This window comes from Lathyrus oleraceus, chromosome 6 (assembly GCF_024323335.1).
Source record: "Lathyrus oleraceus cultivar Zhongwan6 chromosome 6, CAAS_Psat_ZW6_1.0, whole genome shotgun sequence".
Lineage (NCBI taxonomy): Eukaryota > Viridiplantae > Streptophyta > Magnoliopsida > Fabales > Fabaceae > Lathyrus > Lathyrus oleraceus.
This window is the reverse complement of record NC_066584.1, coordinates 19940056-19966359: the sequence shown is the minus strand read 5'-3', so window position 1 is coordinate 19966359 and position 26304 is coordinate 19940056. Positions and strand designations below refer to the sequence as shown.

Below are 26304 nucleotides of genomic sequence, written 5' to 3'. Positions count from 1 at the left end.
TCTTTACCTGCTTGGCACAAAAGTAAACAATCACAAACATCGCCTCTTAAGGAGGACTTCAGACAGTTGCCTGGCCAAGTAACAGGCCAGGTCTTCCAGACTACATGGAGTCAAGAATGTTATACCTCAGTGCAAATTGCTTATCAAGCAAAGCAAAGCAATATTAGCAACTAATGTACCTGAAATCAATCAAATATCATCAGTATACTAATCACACAACTAAACAGCAAATGGTTCACAGTTAACTATAAACAGACAAACACAAACCAATGCACCAAAGTACAAGCCATTAAGGCTCAAACTCAAATATCAAACCCTGCAAAACAAAGTCAAAATTAGCTATATACAAGTCACAAGTCAACTCCAATGGAGGCACATCATCAAGCATAGGCCATTTGTGCTATTAACCTGAAACACAACTCAAAAGTGAGATCACAAACCACTAGTCCAAGACTAGGGTCAAAATGAGATAAAAAATCCAAAACTGAACATGAAACTCGTTTAATCAAGAGATAACACGTCCTAAAACTAAGGGAGCATGCAAGATTGAATTATTTCTAAGCCTAAGGGTAGAATAGTCATTTCACAGTTATGGATTAATATTGAATTAAATTTCTATTTACGAAAGTAAGTTCTATTTAAAGTCAATTAGAACTAAACTAAATTTAATATTTCTAAACTATTTCTAATATTTCTTTTTAATATTTTTTTAACATTTTTTAATTAACTCTAAAGTTCTAAAACTATTATTTCTAAAAATTATTCTAATTCTAATAATCTAATTAACTAACTCTAAAATCTAATTACCTAAACCAGTAGCCTAAATTTAGTATTGCTAATTAATTTCTAAAATCTATTAAATCCTATTTAAGACTTTATTCTAATATTCTAATTCTAATTTGACAACTAATTAAAATGGTTTCCAAATTCTAAAATTAATTTCTAATTGTCCTAAACAAACTCTAATCCTAATTTTCCTAATTAATTCCTACAGTTATTGTATTTCTAAAAAACATTTCTAATACTAATCCACCTAATTAACTCTGAAGTTAATCCTAATACTAATGTATTCAATGTAACAGTCCTAAGATTAATTTCTAATTATTATTTAATTATAATTCTGATTCTACAATTACTCAAGCAATATTCTAAAATCATTATTAAAAAAACTATTCCTAGCATTACTCTAACTATATCCTATCAATCCTACTTATTACTAATTATTCTAAATAACACCTAATCCTCTAATTACGCTAGTTACAAACTTAATTAACCTAATTATATACTAATTGATACTCTAATTAAACCAAAAACAGTTAGAATTCAAAAAAAAAACTTGGAAGAAAACCTGAATTGGACTTTTGATCTGTGGGGGTGTAGTAGGAAAACGCACGGGCCTTGGACTCAAACGGCCACAGTGGAATGGAGAGAGTCCGTGTACAACCTTCACGTAAGCTCAAATTGGACAGGGGAAAAGCACTTATTCAGAGAAGCTCTTGTGACGCGTTTGGATTCTTGGATTCCGGCGCCTTCAACCACTGCGTTCACGAGGATTTAGCACAAGCCGGGAGAAACGATCAACTCCAACACAACAATGCGTTATCCTTCTCACAGAATTGACTTCAACGATTATTACGACTCAAGGATTCAAGAACTCGCGGTGTTAAGCAATCCACCATGGTTCGCGATGTTCGATCTTTATTGATAGTTCAGATACTCGAAGATCCGCGATTCATCTCACTCCATTATCGTATGTGCGGATGGAAGAAAAACCACATCGAAATCGGATCGGAAAAACTTACCAGATTAAAGCTCCAATTACAATTAGGTACGAATCTTCCTCTTTCTCTGTTTCGGTTCCTTCTACTGCTTCTTCAATTATCGGTTTCTTTCTGATTGTAGCTTCTCACCAATTCCGTTACGAGTTGCGAGCTTCTACGGATTTTGTTGAAGGTTCTTGGTGGATGATGAAGGCCTCGCTCGCATCTCCGCTTTGAGATGAAGACGAAGACGTAATACCGGTATTGCCGATCGAAATGAAGAAGAAGTCTCTTGGATCGTGAGTTTCCGATTATTCCGATCTCTTCTGGATTTCTCTTTTCTATTATTTCTTCTTTTTTCTTCTGCTTATCACTTCCGAGAAAGGAGATAATTGCTGCAGAATTGTTGCAGGATCTTTGGCGGTTCGGTTGTGATGATGATAAATTAATGTGGAAGAATTGAAGAGTGAAGATTGGAAGCGGTTGAAGGTTTCGGTGAACGGAGATTACGGTTACGGTTACGGATTCGTAGTGGTTGAAGGCTTGGCTATGGAGTTTTGGAGTTTTTGATGAAGGTGATTGTGAATTGAAAAAAAAACGGTTACGGTTACGGTTACGGTGGTTGAAGGTTTTGGTTGAAGGATTGGAAGAGTTTGTGATGAAGTTTGGAAGAAGAAGATTGGGAGAGAGGAAGAAATGAGATTGAGTCTGTTATGTGGAAAAATCTGGAAGTGTAGTGAGGTGAAGGTTTTTGATTTTTTTTAGAGTTATGAGATTAAGATTAGAAGAAAATTCTGTTATTTGGTTGTGAAATTTTTCTGTTATTATGCAGGTATGGAATTGCATTCCCAGCTTGGCTTGTGCACTTTTTCTTATGTTGGCTCGCTCGGAGCAGCTTTTTGCTTGTGTATTTTGCAGGTTTTTTGTATCGGCTTATGCGGCTTGAAATCTCATTTGTTGTTATGTTTTGCAGTTTGAATAGCAGCTTGAAGTGTAGCTTGGTTTTGATGCCTTGGCTTGGCTTGGCAGTTATTGTGCAGGATTTTGTTTTTGGATTTATGCAGAATTTTATAGCAGAATTTTTATATGCATTTTATGCAGAATTTTTGATGTGTTGCTGAATTTTGATGTGTTGCTGTTAAATGCAATGCAGAATTTTTAATGCAGAATTTTGTTCATTTGTAATGCAGAATTTTTAATGCATTTTAGTTTTATACAAATGGATATGGGTATGATTGGATAATGGCAATTGATTTTATTAATTGGAATAATAAAATGAAATATGGGTGAATTGGAAGATGATTTGGATGAATAAACTTGGATATTAACAATGAAATTGAATTGGATTTGAAATGGATATTGAAAATGGGTAATGAATGGGGATTTGAAAATTGTTTAGAAACATGGGTTAATTTGGAAAATAATTAATGGGCCAAACTTATGGACTTAACAAAAAAAATGAATGGGCTCAATGCAATCACGATTAAGTTTCCACAACCAAATCAACTTTTCCGTAATCAACTAGGATCATCCAACTCAACTTGAATTTCCAAGATTAATTCGAGAAAAGAACAAAATGATTTCTAACCTCAAATTCTTCAAGATAAGTATTTGTAATGACAAATGAACTTCTTTGGGACATGAAGGAAGCGTCTCAAACCATCTCTCGACCTCCTAGCCCTTAGTTGACTTACAATTGACTTGTATGGACCTCAGATGACTTGGTCACGCACTGTGGACTTTGAGCCTTCAACACTTGGCCAAAATGCATCAGAAAGAACCTTGGATCACGTAAGCCCTCTAGAACACCCACAGACCTTTTCCATCATGAAAATCCCTTGCTCTCTTGCACAGATGACTTCTTCTGATCAGTCTTGCCTGATAAAATGCAATATGCTATGCAATGCTAAGGCAATGTTAATGACCTAAAAAATGAAATGAATGTACAAATGGGAGGTGCAAATTTGAGGTGCTACACCATGAAGAGAACTCCCCCACTCATGACCTTGAGTTAGATGCCATCATTTTTGCACTCAAGGTGTGGCAACATTATTTGTATGGTGTCCACTTTGATATGTTTAGCAACCATAAGAGTTTAAAGTACCTTTTTGACCATAAGGAGTTAAATATACGACAACAGAGGTGGATGGAGTACCTTAAGGACTATGATTTTGGTCTAAATTACCATCCAGGGAAAGCAAACAAAGTAGCATATGCATAGTTACTAGTTAGGGGAAACCTTCTGGGTTTCGCTCAAAGCACAAATGGTATTCTCCTGTTTTGACAAAGAGTGTGTGTTCTTGACAATCTAGAATTTAAGAGACTAGTTTTGGAAAAATCTCTTAAGAGCGAGTTTTCGACTCACCTTGGATCATCTAAAATGTATCAAGACCTGAAGAAAGATTTTTGGTGTCCAATTATGAAACAAGATGTCGCATAATTTGTAGCCTAGTGTGTGATCTATCCACAAGTGAAGATTGAACACCAGAGACAAGGTGGAGTGTTACAACTGTTAGAGATTCCTGTGTGGAAATGGGATAGTATTTCTATGGATTTTGTTGTTGGGTTTCCTAGTACTCTTGGTGGATATGATTTTATTTGGGTGATAGTGGGTTGATTGACCAAGTTGGCTCACATTTTACCCATAAATACGACTTATAAAGCCATTAATCTTTCCATAATCTTCATTGAAGAAGTTATTCAATTGCATGGGGTACCGTCCAACATAGTATCATACTGTGACCCAAAGTTGACCTCTAGATTTTGGAGAGCATTCCATACAAAAATGGGAACAAATGTGAATTTGAGTGCAACAAATCATCCACAATCAGATGGCCAATCAAAGAGGACCATACAAACCTTAGAAGACATGATAAGAGCTTGTGCTTTAGAGAGGGCGGGAGTTAGAAGGATCATTTGTCGTTAATAGACTTTGCGTACAGCAACAACTATCAGTCAATTATTGGAATGGAGCCATATGAAGCCTTGTATGGGAGAAAGTGTTGTTCATTATTGTGTTGTTCAGAAGTGGGTGAAAGCGTAATTCTTGAACCAGAAATCATTCAAGAGACCACCGAGAAGATCAAGGTAATCCGACAGAAGATAAAATAGGCGCAAGACCTCCAAAAGAGTTATGCGGACCAATGAAGAATTCCGTTGAAATTCGAAGATGGAGATCATGTTTTCTTGAAAGTCACCCCTAACTTCCGGTTGAAAGGATCTATCAAGGCACATAAATTAATTCTACGGTAAGTGAGACCATACCAAAACTTAAAGCAAATTAGTGAAGTAGCATACTAATTGGCATGTTTTCCTTCACTATCCAGAGTCACAATATGGTCTATGTGTCGCAACTCAAGAAGTATGCTCCCCATCCATTTCACCATATCCTCCCGGTTACAGTGGAAGGTGAGGCCAACCTATCCTTCCAACCCATACCAAGCAAAATCGTGGAATTATCAAGCAAGACTCTGCGGAACAAGGAAATACCCCTCGTGAAAGTTCAATGGGAATAATCACATCCAAGCAGGGCTACTTGGGAGCTCGAATTGGACATGCGTAAGTTGTATCCTCCCTTATTCAGGTAAGTTTAAATTCGAGGAAGAATTTTTAATTAAGGGGGAGGTCAAGGAGGTAAGACCATAGCTTCTAATTACATATTATGGTAGAATAATATGTTAATTAGAATCATTAGTAAGATATAATTTGGGTTAATGAACCAAGGATAGTTTAGACCTTTGAATTAGATAAGTAAGGGCACTATAGTCATTATGCAAGCAAGCTACGTAAGTCATTTTTGACTCGTTTTCCTCATTTCCATCTTATTATTCTCTCACTTTACAAAATCTGATTTTTGGGTAGAAGGAAAAGAGAAGCACGATTCTAAGAAGGAAAAAGGGGAAAAGTCTCAACAAGCTCAAATTCCATGATTGCGTGTGAAGGATCTTAATTATCCAAGTGCTAGCAAGCTTCCATCCTCTCATGTTCATCACTCTAAGTTGATAATCACAGGTTCTAACTCAAAGGTGGGTTCCATTAAGTTTGAATTGGGGTTTAGCCATCTTAGGGTTTGTATGAAAGGGGTTAGAAACTAGATTATGTGATAACCAAGCTATCATGTTTTATCATGCTTGTGTTAGTAGAGTGAAATCTATATGTTGATTAACCTTAAGGCATGATAAAAATATGTATGTTGCATATGTATTGTGTTGAACATGAGTTATTGGTAATTTCTTATGCACTTACACATGTTCATGAGTATGAGTGTGGTGTTGTGAGCTTTCAACATGTATGTATGATTAACAATGAGAAAGAACATGAGTAAATGTATTATGTGTGTGTGTGTGTGTGTGTGTGTTGCTAATTTTTTGTCAATTCAATCGCTAAAGCATGTATCTGGTGTATTGTGTTAGTTGTGGTTGAGGTTGATGCAGGTACGCGGAGAAACCAACTCGAAACAAAAATCGCAAAATGTTGATTCTGGGCACAACATGGGCCGTGTCACCTGACACGGGCTGCCTGTGTTGCTCCCACACATGGAAGGGATAGGAGGCGCAGGCCGACATAGGCTGTGTTGCCTGACATGGCTTGTGTAATGCCCCAACTTATATTTAGCGCATTTTAATTGTTTATTCATGTTATTTTGGATTATATTGAAGTTGGTTATTTTTGAAGCGTATGGGTGTTTTGGTCATTTGTGAAATTACCGTGGCTCTGAGATTGAGAACTGATGATATGGTATTATTTGAATTATTACTTATATAATTGGTAATAAAATAAAATAATATGAATTGAAGAATTTTGATTAAATAATTATTTAATTGAATATTTATTTAGTTTAAATATTTATTTGATTTAAATAATTATTTAATTGATTAAATAAGAGAATTGGTTCATATTTTGAATAATGGAGAGTAGGAGGTTGAAGAAAGAGAATTGGATTTAATTGGGAAAAAGGTATAATTTTGAAAAGTAAGGTCATATAAATACTAAAAGTGAGGAGAAATTAGATTAGAAATCCAATCTGACTTTACATGAAAGGAGGGAGAGAGAGTTTTTTGGGGGAAAAGTGAAGGTTTGGGAGCTGGGATTCAAGAACTTCAAGAAAAATCAACCGTATTGCAAATCCGAGGTATGGAGAATTATCTACTCTTGGATGATTTCAGACTTGCAGGATATGAGGGTTCCTTACCATCTTATCAGTGTCTTAGGGATTTTTATGAGTTTCCCTTATTTTCCCTTTATTTGATGAATGAGCTACGATGTTTTCTTGACTATTGTAAATTCTATTGGATTGTTGTTTTTACGTGTTTGCTCTAAGACCCTAATAGGGGATTTGGGATAAATCCCCTCGGGTCTTTATAAGTTATTGTTGGATGTGATAACCTTGTAATATGATCTGATTCCATGATTATCTATTTCTTTGTTATTTTGGTTTTTATTAAGTTGGGATTTTGCCCCCGGGATTCAAATGACTCTGTTTGGGTTGTTTCATTCCCCAAATGAGTGATATTGAGGTCTTTGACCTGTATTTCCTAATTTTTGTGAGTCGATTGTTTTTCTTGAATTTTTCCCAAAATCAAAGAAACTTTATTTTTAATCTATTTAATGAAAAATCATTTTTAACAGAAACTTATTTTTTTAATTGAATTTATCCCAAAAATCAAACAGTGATAAATATACAATAAAGTAGTGATAATTATGTTAATATTTTATTTATATATCTTATGTGAAGTTTATTACACTTATTACGAATGCGAGAGTGTAAAAGATGTGATGTGCCTTGTGATATTGAAGTGTGTATGGTAACGTGATGCTTGTGTATGACTGCTTTCGTATCCAATGCTTTGTAGTCACGCAGCGATACTGTAAGTAAGATGATGAATCTTCTCATGCCAAAATGATATAATAGTGTTTGCAAGTTGTGAATGTATATTATTAATGTCCCAACTAATTGACATTATATGATTGCGTGTATTAAACTTCTTATAGAATGAACACTTTTGTATGAGAGTGATGTAGTGTGATATAGTATGTAGTGATATGCTTTATATGTGCTACATGCATATGTAGATTAAATAACACCTAACACTCAGTCAAGTGCACGTGAAGATGTAAAATAATTATCATTTTTCTTCATGTTAACACTATTGTTAGGCGTGTGTGCACTACATAAAATGTTTGTTGTAACTGTGATAGCAATACATCTGTCGACCGGTTTTTTTGGTGACGATTTTTAAGTTTCGGGTATTTTTTAACGTCTTCCAAGTTTTGGGCATTTTTCGACACTTTTTCGAGTTCGGGAGTCCTTCGGTGATGATATTGAGAAATTTATGATGCTGGAGTATTTTTGGTGACCTTATAGTAATTTTTGAGTAAATTGAGTTATCACTCGTAAAATTTTAAACATTTTTGAGATATTTTGAGAAATTATGAGTTTTTGAGAATTTTAAGAAAATTATGAGTTTTGAGATGTTTAGAGATATTGAGTATTTGATGAGTTAAGATTAAAGGTAATAACATAATTTTACCTTTTCGAGGAAAATAATTGAACTTGTTTTAAAAATACTTTTTGAGCATAGTAATCCAGAGAGGGGTTACATTGAGGCATTTATTTGGCGATTGAGTATAGTAATCCAGAGAGGGATTACAGTGATGACTTGTGAATGGCGAATTATAGGTTCAATAGTGGAATCTTTTTTTAGAATGTTTTAAGGACTGTGTTTTTGTGATTGTGTGATGTTACATGTCTGTGTTGTTTATAAATCATGCATTGATTTATATAGGAGATGGGTAGGACTTCATTCCAGTGATGGCCTGGCTCAGGAAGGACCAATGGTGGTATCATGTCCAGGGAGAGACACGGTTTAGAGAGGAATCACAGACATGGAAATATCAGTAACATATCTCTGATCCCAGTGATTTTGGTACCACATGCATTTTGAGAAGGAGTCGGTGGCATTGCATTCACATTAATATCGATTTGATTGTGTTTTGAGTTTATTGACATGTTTTATAAATCGTTATTACTATCATGTCTTGTTGATTTCCACTGTTAATATTTGTTAGATGTATTATCACCCCATGCTTGTTGTTGTGGCATTTGTGCTCCTTCTGGACCTCTTGTTTTCCCTGTTTTAATTTTTGGTGATTCAGGCAAGTGTAAGGATCATAACCGTGTGCTTTCTGTGAAAACCCGTGAGTTCGGAAATTTACCGACTTTTTTGGATTTTAACGAAAACCTGTGTAATGGATGAATAAATGATATGGAATGGTGATGTAACTTAGGATAATCGGAGAGAATGCAAAAGCATTGAGTGTTTTCATGTAATGACGCACCCTTGTCGTTCGGTAAGACGAATGTAGTTCCAATACTCGAGGTATGGGAATGGAATAACCTCGATGAGGTTGCAGCATGACAATGTATGGTTTCGTATGGAATGTGTGTTGAATTAAGCATACACATTACTTCTTCGGTATCGTAGTTCTATAGCAGGATAGTGAGGAATCATCTTAATGGGATTGCCTTGGTTAATCTTGTAAGACCCCAATTTTGACCCTAAGATCCCTCATGCAATTTCATCATATGCATTAGCATTAGGATCACACCTTGGCATTCTCCTTACCCCTCTTTCATTGGGTTTGTTTTGGGAGAGATTTACCAAGCACCATGTGATTTTATCATACTTGTTTACTAATCAAAATACCAAAAATATGTCTTTGTATTTGTCTAACCCCTTTGTAGGTAGGGCATGATCCCCATTGATCTATCAAGTTCACATATAAGGTTTAAGATCCTCATGGCTAATAGTACAATCAAGGATTGATCCATAATGTCTCAACACATCATATATGAGTCCCAATGATCTCTACATGTCATATTGATCAAGTATTCTTCAAGAGTTTGGAAGCGATTTGCCTTGGAAATCCTAGTTTAACTAGGTATCTTGAGTAACTTCTACAACAAGCTATCTCACCAATTGATCAAATTTCTCAAGGTACACTTCAAAATTCATCATCTTATGCATATATGATCTACCATGAGCCTATAAAGTCAAGAGAATTGAAGGTTATCAAGTTGGTTGATGGTGGTTGGCCAGATGAATTCATCTGATCAAAACTGGGTCTCCCTAGACCCTATCTCCTACAATTTTCACCATATGAAAATGATTTCAAGAGAAACGTTACTCTAAATGACATTCCAAACAACTTTCATGTTGAGACCTAGAGCTAGTTTTGCTTGGAAAATTATTTTATATGTTGAAACATTATAGGTCATTTTGTCTAAACCCTAACTTGAAAGTCAACTTCCCAAGGCCATAACTTGCTCAATTTTTATGATATGAAATATTTACAAGTTGCACAATCAAATTTAAGGTGTCTAATTCAACTTTGATGTTTGGAGTGAGAGCTAAATAAACTTTTATGAGCATTTTATATGAGGATACATTATAGGTCATTTTTTACCTATACCATTGAACAAGTGATTTTCCTCAACTTCAAAAATGCATAACTCTATCATTCTAAATCCAAATGACATGAAATTGGTGACTATTTTGAAGGTTTTTGAAATAGATACAACTTTTATGAAGACACTTTTCTCATTTGGAGCTCACATAAAACGTTAAGTAAGATGGAATATTGAGATATATGACTTAACACTTAGAAAAAGTTTTAACATGTTGAAATTTCCAAATTTTCACCTCAAAATTCACCATGAACCAAGTTCCAATTAGAAAAGTGTCCAACATCAAAGTTTTTCCCCTCGATCTAAGCTTTCCAAAGAACCCTATTTCATGCATTTTGGATGAGGTTTGCTAGGGCTGCGTATGGTCTTAACAGGTCTGCATCATTGGAGAAAATCAAATGTCCAAAACTCCATTTCACTTTGCGTTGCCATTCAAGCATGATTTGAACTTCAGTACAATTGCAATTGGATCATAATGGATTGCTTCATGGGTCGGTACACGCCCATGCAAGCTTGTGCATCACCCTTGTCATTTTTAGCAATTTTTCAAGTGTGTAATCAATCCCAAATGCTATAAATACAAGGCCTCTGAGCTCATTTCAAAGAGACCTTGCGCGCCAGCTTTGCCCCCCAATTCAAACCCTCACCATTCAAAGGAAAACCTGAGAATTTTCAACTTGAAAATTGAGTTTGAATCTCACTGTTTGGAGATTAAAAAACTCCAGGATCCAAAGCTTTGTACCATTGCCAAACCACTTCTTCAAGCTCCTCGAGTGTGATCAAGTCAAGTTTGAAGCAAGCAAGATCCATTTCTGCACTGCATTCAAGGTAATTTTCAGAAATCTTCTTACTCAATTTTCATCAATTCTCTTGGATCTTTGGTTGTCTGAAGTCCTACCAATGTAGGCAAGAAGATTGAGTTACTTTGAGGTCAAGTCGAAGCAACTAAGTTGACACACCTCAAAATTCAACTCATCACATCTTTATATATATTTGGAGTTAGTTAAAATTGAGGTCAGATTCGTGTTCTACGCCATTTTTTCTTTCAGATCATGTCCTCTTTTTTCATTTTGGTGATGGTGATGAGTGAACCAGTCTAGTGGACCTCGCCTGAGAAAGTGACCGGAGGTCCAGCGCCGGTGGTGTACTGGACAGGTTTTGAGCCATTGATCTCATTTGAAATATTTTAATCTTGAGGGCCCAAAGTAATTACCACGCGTGTGGAACAGTTGACCGGGTGTATGGTGGAGCACGCGCTCATGTCCACTTAATCTGCCACCTCAATTAATGAGGGAGATCAAGTGGCCCACGTTTTTTTTTATTTTCTGATTTTCATTTGATTTTCATTAATTCATAATAATTTTAATATTGATTCAAAAAATATGAGAGTTTCACCAAAAAAATTTAAATAAAATCCTCTTTCATATTTTGAATTAAAATTATTTTTTGGATCATTATTAATATTTTTCATGATTTACTTGATTTTGTGAATATTTTTAATTGTTTAAAAATACTTTTAAGTTTCCAAAAATTCTGAAATTTTTTCTCCAAGGTCCTTTGACCTTGATTGACCTATGATAAATCTCATGGCCATTTTTTTGATGTTTTGATGAGATTTTAGGAATTTGACAAACCATATTTAATTTAATGCATTATTTTTAGTATTTTTAAATTGAATAAATGTCAAATAATTGTGTTGAGTCATTTTATTGTTTGTATAAGTTTGACTTGTGTTGTTGGGCCTTGGTCAAGGTTGATTTGACTTTGCTAGGTTAAGATAATTGGATTTAGGGGATTGATGGAATGTACATTCCATCTCCCAAAATGAATGAATGATCTTAATTTGGTAAAAGTCCTCCTTTGACCAATTTGAGTTTTGATCCATTCCCCTCCCTCTTCATCTAATTCCCCTTCTTTATGCATCTATTTCATTTGGCCTATGATATCTCAAGGACCTAAGGCTAGTTGATTGAAAAATCAACATAAGTATGGATGAGATTAGGCCACCTCTTTTGCATATTCTTTTTGTGCGTGGTATGTTTCATGAGCATAGTCCATTATACTATGTCTCTAACATGCATTAACACCAAAATTCTATTGTCTGACCTCAAATAGTTGTGACTTCTACATAAGTCCAATTACGATTGCTTAATATAGCGCTAAATTTTTGACACAAAAAGGCATAACATTCTAGTTATTGAGATTGTAAGTCTCCCATCTTTCATGGTATTATGTGGAAACTTGGCCTTTTTTCCTTCCTTTGGAAGATGTCTTGGTTCAAGGATCCATGCTTGTGATAAGTGGGTTGAGTGTTCTCCAAAGAATGACTTAAAAAATAAAAAGCAAAAGCAATACTAACTTCTAATTCATTAACAACTAACATTTAATTTCAAGCCATTTTCTTTTAATGCACTTTAATTTTTAAGCTCTATTCATTTGTCACTATTCATACCATTCTAATTGTTTATATTAATGCCATTTTCACTTTGTCCACTTGGACCATATTGTGTGATATATCTTGTTTGTGTATACTTTGTTTGCTTGTGTGGTCTTTGGCGATTAATGTACATAATAAGAGCAAAACCCTAAAAAACTATTGTGTGGACTGTTGGTTTGATCTTGGACAATTGGACTTAGAACTTAGGCAACATCCCTATGCAAAAGGACTTGGCCAATGCCAACTTTATGTAACCAAGTGCTAGTAATTTGAAACTTCATCTGATACATAATTGAAGATCCATCTGAGTTCATCTGCAACATGATCATTGTGAAGCTGTTATTTTGAACTTGTGACTTATGGAATTCATCTGCTACATAGGCCAATTTGAAGAAGATCATGGAGTGGCTAAGCTTGGATGTGGCTATCTTTATTTGATGACTTGCTCTTCAAGATTAATATATTGTGCATTGTTTGTGGCTTGATTCTAATGTCCAAGGGAATTTGGGTTTCTATATGACATTCTTGTTTATTGGATTGCTACCCATTGGTCAGATCTTTTCAACTCTTAACTTTTAATTTTATGCTTAGGATTAGTCTCTTCATCTCTTACCCACTTATTTAATTTCAAAATCTCCCCCTCATTTTTAAAAAAGTCTTCTTTGCTTGTACTAGTTTTTTGCTAAACTTTGACCACTTTGCAAACTAGAAACTTTGGCCTTATGCCATTGCATTTTCAAACTTCTTTTCTTAATCAAATTTGTAAATAGACTTAATTATATTTGACTTAAACTTTCAAAAAAGCCAAAAAGAACTAACTCATTCAAACCATTTTTAGGCCTTTGTGCCTTTCAAACTTAATTTTTGTTAAAAAGCAATACATCCATTTTGAAATTTGTATCACGAACTACGAGGTTTTGATCCCTCATTTTTATGTTGGTACGTAGGCACAAGTCCGAAGGTCTTGTCAAACACAAAAATATAATTAATGAATTCTTCTCTCATCCCTCCATTCTATTTGGTTGTATACATCATTTTGTACAAAAACACATATGCACACAAGAAAGGGATCCCTAGGAGTACCTAGGACACCTTGGGTACTAACACCTTCCCTCTGTGTAACCAACCCCCTTACCTTTAATCTCTGACATTTTATTAGTTTTGATTTGAAAACTTCTTATTTTGGGTTTTGTTCGTACTTTTTCCTTTTCCCTTGGAAACAATAAAAGCGCGGTGGCGACTCTTGTTATTTGATGTCTAGCTTATCCATAGCTTGATGATCATGAATTTACCGCTACAGAAATTAAGTGGCGACTCTGTTGGAGAGTAGTCTCCAGTGGGTTTAGCCTACTTTTGTGTGTGTATATAATTGTATGTTTGATGTATGTATATTTGTTTGTATGATATAATTTGCTTGTTGTGCTTGGTGATCTCTGAGTGGTGAGATAAGTTCTAACCCGAACTTGAGTGCAATTAAGATATGAGGATGGTATAGTCATGTTCGACTTATGTGGAGTAGTCCTTAACAAGTTGGCTTGAGATCCATCTGCTTAGTGGAGACCCTTTTGGATTTGGAAATGTCACGCAAGTAGTTGTGGTTAGGCATTAGTATCTCTAATTTGGGTCCGAGAAGCTAAGGACCGTAGAACATTTATCCCTCTTGGCCTATTTAGGACGTAGTGTGGAGACTGTTCAAGTGTAGACTTGATAACAGTTGTTATGCGATACTACACTCAGACGAGTTTCTCTTGAGAATATTATGGGTCGATGAGTCAGTCATCTTAACCTGTAATATCCGATAGATGGAATTAAGACTCTGGGAAATTTTTAGAACATGATCTACATGTTTTTATCCTTAGTTCACTCCTTTGGGATGGTTCTTACCCAGACTCCATGCTCGTGACTTACAACAAACCCTTGATTCTTGGTTGATCCAATCAAGTCTTGTCAATATCAATGGAACTTGGATGTTGATAAGGTGTAAACCATAATCCACCAAAATGGATGATTGATCTTGACAATGACTTGATTCATCCCTTGACCTTTGTTTGCTTGCCTTGTGTGTGATCCCTTATTTGTGATTGTTGCATTCATACATTCATGCGCATCATAACATTCATCACACGAAAATTTCAAGGAACTGAGGAATTATTTGCGAATATTTTCAGACCATGGATTGTGGACGAAGGAACACTAAGAAGTACGGTTTCAGAAGTCCTGACTTGAAGGAGTTGAGGAAGCTAGCATCTTTGGACTTCAAACAACGTCATGGGAAGTTATTGGTTGTCTTATCTACTGATGTGGTTGAAGGACTTCTGAGTGTGCTAGTGTAGTTCTATGATCCTCTCTACCGTTGTTTCACTTTCCCAGATTATCAGCTTATGCCTACATTGGAGGAGTATTCTCATCTCTTGGGGATACCCATTTCTAGTAGAGTGCCTTTTAGTGGATTGAAGGAGATTCTCAGATCTCATCTTATTGCTGAAGCTCTTCATTTGAAGAAATCTGAGATAGAGGCTCATTAGGCGAAGAAAGGAGGGTTATTTGGGTTGCCATCTGATTTCCTCATCAAGGAAGCTACTGCTTTTGCTCAAGCCGGTAGTGTGGACGCTTTTGAAGCTATCTTTGTGTTGCTCATTTATGGATTAGCTTTGTTTCCTAACATTGACGGTTTTGTTAATGTTAACGCCATTAGACTTTTCTTGATTGGGAATCTTGTGCCTACTTTGTTGGGTGATATGTATTTCTATTTGCATCTAAGGAATTCTAAGGGTGGTGGCACGATTGTCTGTTGCATTCCTCTTCTATACAAGTGGTTTATTTCGCACCTGCCTCAGACACCTGCTTTTGTGGAGAACAAACAATATATACGGTGGTCTCAGAGACTTATGTCTCTCACTAAAGATGATATAGTTTGGTATGATCCTTCTTTGAGAAGTTTGGAGATTATTGACTATTGTGGTGAATTCTCTAATGTGCCTCTCATTGGTACACAAAGAGGAATTAATTACAACCCTGCTTTGGCTCGTCGACAACTTGGGTTCCCCTTGAGAGACAAACCTAATAACACTTTATTAGAATGTCTTTTATATCAAGAGGGTAAATATCCTCAACATTTGAAGCAGAAGATTGTGCATGCTTGGCATAATGTGCATAGGAAAGGAAGATTCGAGCTTGGTCCGTGCAATTGTGTAGCCTTAGAAGCTTACACTACTTGGGTGAAAAAAAGAGCTTTGGAGTTGAAGATGCCTTATCCTTGTGAAAGACCTATGTCTATGGTTGTGGTTGAGCCATTAACTCTCCCTAACCAAGATGTAGAGGAGTTGGAAGACGCGCTCGCCAAGATGAAGCAAGAGAAGGATATGTGGGAAGAACGTTTCCGTGCTTTGAGCAAGAAGCATGAGGAGTTGCAATTGGAGTCTAAGGACAAAGATGCACTCATTGAGTTACTTGAAGACCGAGTTACAAAGAGACAGATAGAGTCGAAGGTGTCATCTTCCTCTAGCATGCCTCAGTCTTCCGTCGTTTGGAAGAAGATTGTTGACCAGCTTGTCTTCGAGAAGACTCAGATGAAGGCTTCTTTTGAGACCGAGATTCGACGCGTTCGAAGGAAGTACGCTCCTATAGCCAGATCTTCTGACATTGTTGTTAGGGATCCTTAGGATGACTAGTCTCCTTTTCTCTTGTACTTTTCATTTGGTTTCTAAAATTGTACTCAGTGTAATCTTCCAATTATATAAATAAAAAGAGATTTTTGGTCATATAAAATTGTTGCAATTGTTGTTAAAAATATATATATTCACAAATAATATAGTAAGTTCCTTGAAAGAATAAAAATAAATAAATAAATATTGCATTTCATGCATCATTTGCATAAGCAGGTTTCTCTTTCGCCAGATGTCTCATTGGTGTTTCTTATGTACTTCAGCCAAGCTGACTCATCGGTACAACACTCACGCCAATCACTTCATAATCATGGAACATCTTGAGCAAGAGAACAGAGATTTGAAGGACGAGATTGCTCGACTGACTGCCATGATAGAGTCAGTGCTAGCTGCTCAGAGCCAGTCTTCTCCAACACCCGCAACTCCTCCTCCTCAAAGGACTGTTATTTCAGAGGTGGCTACCTCTACCACGCCTGTTGCTACCGCTCATTTTGTGCCTTCCATGCCTGCCGGATTCCCGTGGGAAATGCCTCCGAACTTCATGCCTGAAGGCTTTGCGCCTACCTTTGCTTCCATGCCGGCATCTAACCTGGTCATATCTGTGCCACCTCCCATTGTGCACACCTTACCTCGTGTAGAGGACACCATTTATCCTTCCGAGCCATCTAAGGGCCCAGATGTTTATGAGAAAATGGATGACATGAAGGATCAATTTCTTGAGATGCGCAAGGAATTGAAGACATTGAGAGGAAATGATCTTTTTGGGAAGAGTGCTGTTGAATTATGTCTGGTGCCGAATGTCAAGAATCCGGTGAAGTTCAAAGTGCCTGACTTTGAAAATTACATAGGGAACACATGTCCTCTCAGTCATTTGGTGATGTATGCACATAAAATGTCTACCCAAACTGACAATGATCAGCTGTTAATTCACTACTTCTAAGACGGTCTGACCGGTGCGGAGCTCAGATGGTATATGGGGTTGGACAGTGCAAGCATTTGCACTTTCAACGATTTGGGAGAAGCTTTTGTCAAATAATATAAATATAATGTGGATATGGCGCCTGATAGAGACCAGTTGAGGTCCATGTCTCAGAAGGATAAGGAGACATTCAAAGAATATGCGCAGAGATGGAGAGAGTTAGCTGCTCAGATCACTCCTCCTTTAGAGGAGAAGGAGATGACAAAGATCTTTTTGAAGACCCTGAGTTCATTGTACTATGAACGTATGATCTTCAGTGCCCCCAGTGACTTTACCGAAATGGTAAACATGGGGATGAGGCTTGAAGAAGGTGTCCGAGAAGGACAGTTGGAGAAAGAGGAGGTATCGTCAAGCAAGAGATACGACAGTAGTTTTGGGAAGAAAAAAGACAGTGAAGCCAACACAATTTCCAGTGGGAGGCAGAGGAGGCCTCAGATGAGAAGGAATCAACCACCCCGTCAACACCATCATCAAGTATCCTTCGTAATTCCTGTATTTTCCGCAAGTCAATCAACACCAATTCAACAACAACAACGTCAACAACAACAACCACAACAACGAACAAACACTTTCAACAATAACAACAATACCAACAATCATCAACAACAAACTTTCGAGAGGAAGAAGGTCTCTTTTGACCCAATTCCCATGACCTATGCAGAGCTTTATCCCTCGTTGGTTCTCAAGAACCTGTTACAACCAAAAAGTCCGCCACAAATTCCTGAACCACTTCCATGGTGGTACAAGCCTGACCTCCGTTGTGCTTTTCATCAAGGAGCACCCGGACATGACATTGAGAACTGCTATCCGCTCAAATACGAAGTTCAGAAGCTAGTGAAAAGTGGAATGGTGTCCTTTGAGGACCGCACACCTAATGTGAAAGCAAACCCACTGCCTGCTCATGGGAATTCATCAGTCAAAATGGTGGACGGTTGTCCCAGAGAGTTTAAAGTGTTCGATGTTCGTTTCATAAGGAGATCCTTGGTGACGATGCACAAGGAAATTTGATTGGTGAGCGATTGTGAGCATGACCATGATGGTTGTGCTATCTGCAGTGTTAACCCAAGGGGTTGTATGGTAGTGAAAAGAGACATCCAGCGGTTGATGGATGAATGTATGATTCAAATTGTTCAATCCCGTCACGTAGATGACGATGTGAATGTCATAGTGTAGCACCTCAAATTTGCACCTATCATTGTACAAACATTTTCATATTAGGTCATAGCATATCATGGTCCATTGCATAGCATTGCATTGCCTTTTTTGCCTCAAGTGCAAGCCAATCAAGGAATTAGGTCAAACTGATCAGGAGATCAGTCAACCAAGCAAGCAAGGGTGTTTCTCAAGGAGCCAAGGCCCTAGGGTTTGTCCATCAAGTTCACATGACTTGGGGGTCCATTTGAAGTGTTTTGGTCAAGGATTGGATGTTCAGAAGTCATCAGTTCATACACAGACAGTCAAAAACCCTAGAAAGTCAAAGACAGTCAACAGTCAGTCAAAGTAGTGGATGGTGGCCATTCTTGTGGAATTTGGGCACCATGATCAATAATCAAGAGTCCATACAACTTGGGACATCATTTGAAGTCAAGGTCTTAAGGAATTAGGGTTTGGAAGTCATCAGTCAATGCACAGTCAGTCAGAAACCCTAAAAGTCAACTGTTGGTCAACTGTCCATTTAATCAGTGATTTGATGATGGAAATTGGTTTGTGAGAGCTCATTCATGGCCAAATAGTCCTCATATATCATGTCAAACACCATCATGGAAGAATTTGAAGCCAAATCAGAAATTTCCAAAAATGGAAACTGGACCTGTAACTGAAACTTACCAAAAATGGAAAGTCTTGATCCTCAAACTTACATCATGATACAAGCTTCAAATGAATTTTTGCCTAACATGAAAGTTGAAGATCTTGTTCTCCCATTTCCAAAAAGTCCAAGAACTCTCAATTCCCATGTGTGGTTGGTAAGTTATGATCGAATCGATTTCAGAAATTCTTGAACTTCAAAAGGCCATATCTCTCAAACCATTTGGCCAATTTTGGTGGGGTTTTTTCCTACAAGTCACATTTGATCCCCTCTTTCCAAAAATATAAATTTTATGAGCCAAAACATTGCCAATCAAAATGGCATTTTTGAACCTAGCATATGTAAAATTCAAGTTTGACCAAGAGTTGACTTTTTGATTTAATCATCTTTAAACCATTTGGCCAATTAAAATAGTTCAGAAATATGGTTTTGGACATGTTTGCAAGCTCATTTCATGCAGTACACATAGCCATGCCTAACTTGCTTGAAAATTGGCCACAAGTACACTTTTTTTCACCAAATCTATCCCACCATTCCATGGGCCATGCTTGGTACCTCTCATAGCAGATTTTTTAACATCATTTTCTGTCATGATGAACACAAATTGCAGCCTAAAACTAACAGCAAAAAAAAAAGCCATTCCTTGCTTGCTTGAAATTGGAAGGAAAGTACAAATTCAACCATATCTATCCATACTATCCACCATACCATGCCTTGTACTATCAAACAGAATTTTAGGAGATGATTTTCTGTCACTTAGCACTACTAGCTGCAGCCATCAAACAGAACTCATTCATGCTAAAACTCATTCTTGGCCATTTTCTAAAAATCTTCCAAAAAACCTCAAGTAACCTAAGCAAGCTTTGTTGGTTTTCTTCATCCAAGCAACATCAAACAGCAAATAAAAACCTCATTTTCTGTCAAATGAAATCAGCAGTAGCAGCCAAAAACCACAGAAAACTCATTCTCTAAAAAATCTCATTTTGGCCATTTCTCAAAGAGCAGTCAAAAACTCTCAAAGAACTGAGCCTGGCCTTGCTTAATACTACATCTACACAACATTTTGAACTGGTTTCCATCAACATTCTCCAGCTGGAAAGCCATTTCCCATGGCTGTTTTTCCTCACACATCACCCATGACAGTCCAAGTTTTAAGCCACCGCAAGGGTTTCTGAACCAAACCACCTTCACCAATCATCATTGGAAGGCTTTTGCATCATCTGTTTCGGGCCAAGAAGACCAAAACAACACTGTTTTTCCTTCTGCTTCAAAAATAAGTAAGATTTCGAATCCTCTTTTTTCCAAAATCATGGTGTGTAATGCGTAGATCTCTTTATCCTGATCATTATGAGCTTTGAGTCACTGAAAACGGTTGAGTATTTGTGGAGTTATGTTGTCTCAAAGTTTCATATGTGAATATGTTTTGGTTTGTTTCTCTCATGTTAGCATAAATCATTGAAAACTATTGTTGGATTGTGAACATGTGATGGAAGATGCACGTATTGGTATACCTGTTTTGTGAATTTGGAGAAAAAAAATTCGACCTGGGTTTTGAACATGTTGCTATGTTTACTGTAATATGTTTTCTGCAATATTACATATGTTCTGCAATGTGAATATGTTGCTATGTTTACTGTAATATGTTTACTGTAGCGTTTGTATGTGCCTTGCCTTGTTTTCAAATAAATGCCAAAAGGCCTGGGGCGAGGGGGATTCGAACCCTAGACCTTTGCCATACCAAGTGTTTTACCACTGGGGCGCAATGCCAATTCATTTATTTAACGTCTTCTATGAAATATATATTAAAAAGGAGCGCTGACCTCCCCATTTAAATGAAACGCTGAGTTTCAACACTCAGCAAGGGGCGTTTTGGTCTTTTGGCATTTCATTACATATTTATTCCAATTAAAATCAATTCATCTCAACGTTTATTTCACTTTGTGACACCAACTTACAAAAATCATTGCGCCTCCAATTTTAGTCCAAAAATCATGGGAATTTTTGCATTGTCTTCCTCATGACCTCTAGTATTTTATCATATTTTTTCCAGATTTTTTTGATCAATGGTTTTTAAATGGTGCTAGGGTTTGTGACATGTGACCAAATATTATACACTTTGCCAAAACATTTGTGAAATGATGAGAATGTATCCAATGGCTCCCAAATTTTTTGTGCTTAAACTAGACACACTCATGGTGATTTTGGTGTAGAGTTTGTGAATTTATCATTGCTGGTTTGTGAGTTATGAATTTTTGAATTAGGGTGTGACAATTTGTGTCACACCATTGATGCCCAACTTCATGAATTTCATTACCATGCTTCTTGACCTCCAATTGATCTGATTTTTTGCATGAACCTACTCTTGTATGTCTAGTTTACATGTGATTTTTTGTGGATTTATTTGTGGCATTTCCTAATTGTTTGAGATTTTCTCCCCTGGTTAGTCATATGTTGACCTTGTGTGACACTTGTTCCCATTTCATTTGTGAAATTCCCATACTTTACTAGATGGACATGAAATTTTACATGAGATAACTAGACATCCTCATCTTTGCCATGGTTTTAGTCCCATTCATTTATCATACACCATTTCTGATTTATGATTTTTCTAAGTTGATGCATGTTTGGTTGACTTCATTGAGCATGTTCAAAATTGCTTTGACTTCCTGATTTTCATTGACTGCCTTCCACTTGTCCAAATGAGATGAAATTTGACATGCTTACCATGCTGTGGGTTGTGATTGATCATGATTTATTTGATGATTTTTGGAAATGTTTGAGATTGCTTTTGAGTTAAGTCTTGCTGTTGACTTCTATGAGCTTCTGTTTGCTATACCTTGACCTAATTTGTTCATGAAATGGTGATAGTGATTGATATGCACATGAACCCAATTGGTTGTGTTTCTTAATTGTTTGAACATGATTTTGGATGCTTGTCCCTTGCTGTTTTGACTTTCTTATTCTCTTTTGACCCTAGGCTTGCCCTAGTGGTCCTGTTACTCACTTTTGAGCTTGTGTTTTCAGGTTGACCAACAAATGACCAATGAGACCAATTCTTTTTGATTGAGCTTGCTTAGATATCATTGTCTAACTTATTTGTTTTGTAGGTGGCTTGGCTCACATGCCTTGAGTCTTGTGCCTTGCACATTCATCTACTTCCAATTAACTGTTGATGTCTGTTTCTTTTTACTTTGTTTGAAGTTGCATACTAACATCTGCTTGACTGTTTCAGGTGCTTTTAGTTGCTTAGTTCCTTGTGAACTTTTTGCTTTGCTTTGCTTGTATAAGCAATTTGCATTGAGGTATGTCTCTTTTACTTCATGTAGTCTGGAAGACCTGGCCTGTTACTTGGCCAGGCAACTGTCTGAAGTCCTCCTTAAGAGGCAATGTTTGTGGATGTTTAACTTTGTCCTTGCATAGAGTCAAAGTCCTCCTAAGTGAAGAGGCAATTGGCAGAACCAAGGGGTAAGCAACCTATCCCCTGCTATTCAGTGTGTCATCTGCTTTGCTCACACCACTGTGTTGATGCATTGTAGATACAAACCCAAGATCTTGTACAATTGTACAGTTGAGTCAGTTTTAAATGTGTAGAAGGGTTTCCCACTTTCTGAACCCACACATTCTTGTCTTAAGCTCTCCCAGGCCAGGGATAAGAGCTGTGAAGTCTTATCTTCACTCACCTTTCATCTGCTTCACCTTAGCCCCTCAATGGCAAGGTTAAGAGCAACATTCACCCAGTTCCAGAGGTTTGTTTGTTGAGGTTGATATGACCCCTCGACTAAAACCTAACCCTTGTTTGAGCCACTTGCTTGTGTATAGTGTGTGCTATTTGTGCTTGTAGGATTGTTTGACTTGCTTCCTGTGCAAGTTAGGATTGTTTGACTTGCTTCCTGTGCAAGTTAGGTTTAGTTTAGACTTGCTTCCTGTGCAAGTAGGTTTTGCTTGGCTTGCTTCCTGTGCAAGTTAAGTGTGTGTGTGGCTTGCTTCCTGTGCAAGTCATGACTAGGATAGGTTGGCTCCCTGTGCCAGTTAGCTAGAAACCTTAACTTAGGGATGATTTTGCATGATAACATCTAGGCTCGAGTCGTAGTCTCCCTAGTTGTGTCTCCCTCTGTTATCTGGTTAGGTTAGTCCTGTATCCCTCCGTAGGGGAACTACATCGCCCTGATCTTCATACCAGATGAAGTATGTAGGCAGGAGATTGAGCTGATCTCTCCGGGCGCCCTTTTCTTTTCTGTGTGTGTTGTCTGACCTTTGCTAGGCTCGAGTGCCTGACTCCTTAGCATTTGTTGCCTGTTTGTTTGAGTGTGTGCCTGACAGTTATAGGCTCGAGTCCCCGACTCTCTATTAACTTGTTATGTTGTTGTGTGCTTGGAAGCCGATGTAAGTCCATTGAGTGGCATTTGGGTTCCAGTGTGCGTGTGTTTAGGTTCGGATGTCAATGTAAGTCCAGTGATTGGCATTTGGGCTCCACGTTTGCCTCTTTGCGTGTGTTTTGGTTCGGATGCTGATATAAGTCCAGTGATTGGCAGTCGGGCTCCACGTTTGCCTGTGTCTTGTTTTGTTTGTGTGCGTGTCAGCCGAGCTACGAATGCTCTGATTCTTCTCTCGTCCGAGAAGATACGTATGCATAGGATGCGATATCCTAACGAGCATGTGTCGTCTCCCCAGTCCGAACTACTTCGACTCTGATGTCTATGCCTGATAGACTAAGTAGGCCCAGGATGCGATATCCTGCCGAGTCAGTCTCAGTCAGTCTCTCTTGTCTCTTTCAGCCAGTGTGTGTGTGTGTGTTTGAGCAGTGTTTAGCAACCAATATTCCTTCCTTTTGTGCGTGGATCCCGTAGAGTACTACGGATGCGTAGGGGTGCTAATACCTTCCCTTCGCATAACCGACTCCCGAACCCATTCTCTTTGGTCGCGAGACCATGTTCTTTTCTAGGTTTACTCTGAGCGTTTCCTTTCCCTCTTTTGGGATAAATAACGCACGGTGGCGGCTCTGTTGTTCTTGTTTTCCCGCCGGTTTTTCGCGTGATGCGACACATAGTGCCCGTTTTCAAGAATCCAGAAAGAGTAGTCATTTAGTACGAAATCAATAATAGTAACATCATCAATCAGAGATCGGTATTGCCATTGGTCATACGGTTAGTGGGTCCAGTCCCGTATTCATCCGATAAGGATGTTCCATATCATTACAATGCAACAATGTTGAAAGATGGTCAAGAGGTTCCATTGCCTACGACCAGCTCTGTAGTGAGAATTGTTGATGTTACTAAGGTGACCCATAGCGGTCGAGTGTTTGGGTCGGTGTTCCCAAAAGATAAGGAAGAATCAACTGTCAGTAAGAAGGTGGAAGTGCATGATGTAGATCCGACTAGTGCTTCAAAGTGTCAGTCTGGTGAATCCAGCAATTTGAAGGCTAATGATGATGATGAGGTACTCCGTTTGATCAAGAAAAGCGAGTTTAATGTGGTGGAGCAACTGCTCCAAACCCCCTCAAAGATTTCAGTACTGTCTCTTCTCATGAATTCAGAAGCGCATAGAGAAGCACCGCAAAGAGTTCTAGAACAAGTGTTCGTGGAACACGATGTTATGGTGGATCAGTTCGATCATATAGTAGCTAACATCACTTCCTACAACAATCTTAGCTTTTGTGATGAAGAACTCCCTGAGGAGGGTAGGAATCATAATTTGGCTTTGCATATCTCCATGAATTGCAAAAATGATGCTTTGTCCAATGTGTTTGTTGACACCGGATCGTCGTTGAATGTGTTGCCAAAGTCAACATTGTCGAAGTTATCATATCAAGGCGCGCCCGTGAGGTATAGCGGTGTAATCGTCAAAGATTTTGACGGTTCGTGCAAAACAGTGATAGGTGAAGTGGATCTTCCAGTGAAGATATGTCCGAGTGATTTCCAGATTACTTTCCAAGTAATGGATATCCACCCGGCCTATAGTTGTCTGGTGGGAAGGCCATGGATCCACGAGACGGGAGCTGTTATCTCCACATTACATCAAAAACTCAAATTTGTGAAGAATGGAAAGCTTGTTATTGTTGGCGGGGAAAAGGAATTGTTTGTTAGCCACCTGTCATCTTTCTATTATGTTGAAGTTGAGGATGAGGTTGGAACTCCGTTCCAAGCCTTATCTATTGCTGCTGAAAAGATAGTTAGGGCACCTATGTCCTCATTGAAAGATGCAAGGACGATTGTTGAAGAAGGTAATGTTGGTCAGTAGGGGCGCATGGTAGAGGTCTCCGACAACAAAGGTAGAACCGGTATGGGCTTTCAACAAGGTTCATCAATTGCTAGGTCTGAGGATATGCAACTTAGCTTCCGTAGAGGAGGCTTCATTCATGGCAATGAACAACACTTAGCTGTTGTGCTAGAGGATGACGAAGAGGAAGACTGCACCAATTTTGTGACGCATGGAAAGGCTTGCAACAATTGGATTGCTGTTGACATTCCTGTTATTTTTCATCAATCTAAGTAATTGCTTTTATATGTTTAAAATTCCTTCTCCTATGCCTAAGGGAGAAGTGAACATTGTATGGGCATTTTTAAATTGATCATTAATAAAATTAACTCTATTCATCCACATCTATGATGTTTTGTTTTTACTTTTTGCCTTATTCTGAAAACAAAAATAAACAATATAATTGTCCATCTGCATAATGTTTGGTCACAAATTCACTTCTCTAAAATCAAAATATCAAATCATTATGTAGGTTGGTTTCTAACCCCATTGAATACAATGATCCTTCTCCTTCTCCAAATTTTGAATTCCCTGTGTTTGAGGCCAAGGAGGAAAGTGACGAAGAAGTGAGTGATGAATTGTCTCGTCTTCTTGAGCATGATGAAAAAGCCATTCAGCCATTCGAAGAGCAGATTGAGTTAGTCAACTTGGGTTCCGAGGATGATGTGAAGGAAGTCAAGATTGGGTCTCGACTGTGTCCAGATGCGAAGAAGGGGTTGATTGATCTTCTTCGAGAGTATTCAGATGTGTTTGCTTGGTCCTATCAAGACATGCCTGGTTTGGATTCTGAGATTATAGAGCATAGATTGCCGTTGAAGCTAGAATGCCCGCCAATCAAGCAAAAGTTGAGAAGAACGCATCCAGACATGGCAGTAAAGATCAAAGAAGAAGTGTAGAAGCAGATTGATGTTGGTTTCCTTGTGACCGCTGAATA

The 26304-nt window shown here is 37.7% G+C and overlaps 1 long non-coding RNA gene across 3 annotated transcripts; it reads left to right on the top strand.

Moving 5' to 3' along the window:
• Positions 1 to 1344: 1344 nt before the first annotated feature.
• Positions 1345 to 3041, top strand: LOC127091184 (uncharacterized). 3 transcript variants are annotated; one of them, XR_007791888.1, is made up of 4 exons: positions 1345 to 1828; positions 1903 to 2059; positions 2173 to 2501; positions 2734 to 3041. It is a non-coding gene; the product is annotated as an uncharacterized LOC127091184 (long non-coding RNA). The 3 variants fall into 3 exon arrangements; XR_007791887.1 differs by having other exon boundaries at positions 2593 to 3041; XR_007791886.1 differs by having other exon boundaries at positions 1348 to 1828; positions 2173 to 3041.
• The last annotated feature ends 23263 nt before the right edge of the window (positions 3042 to 26304 follow it).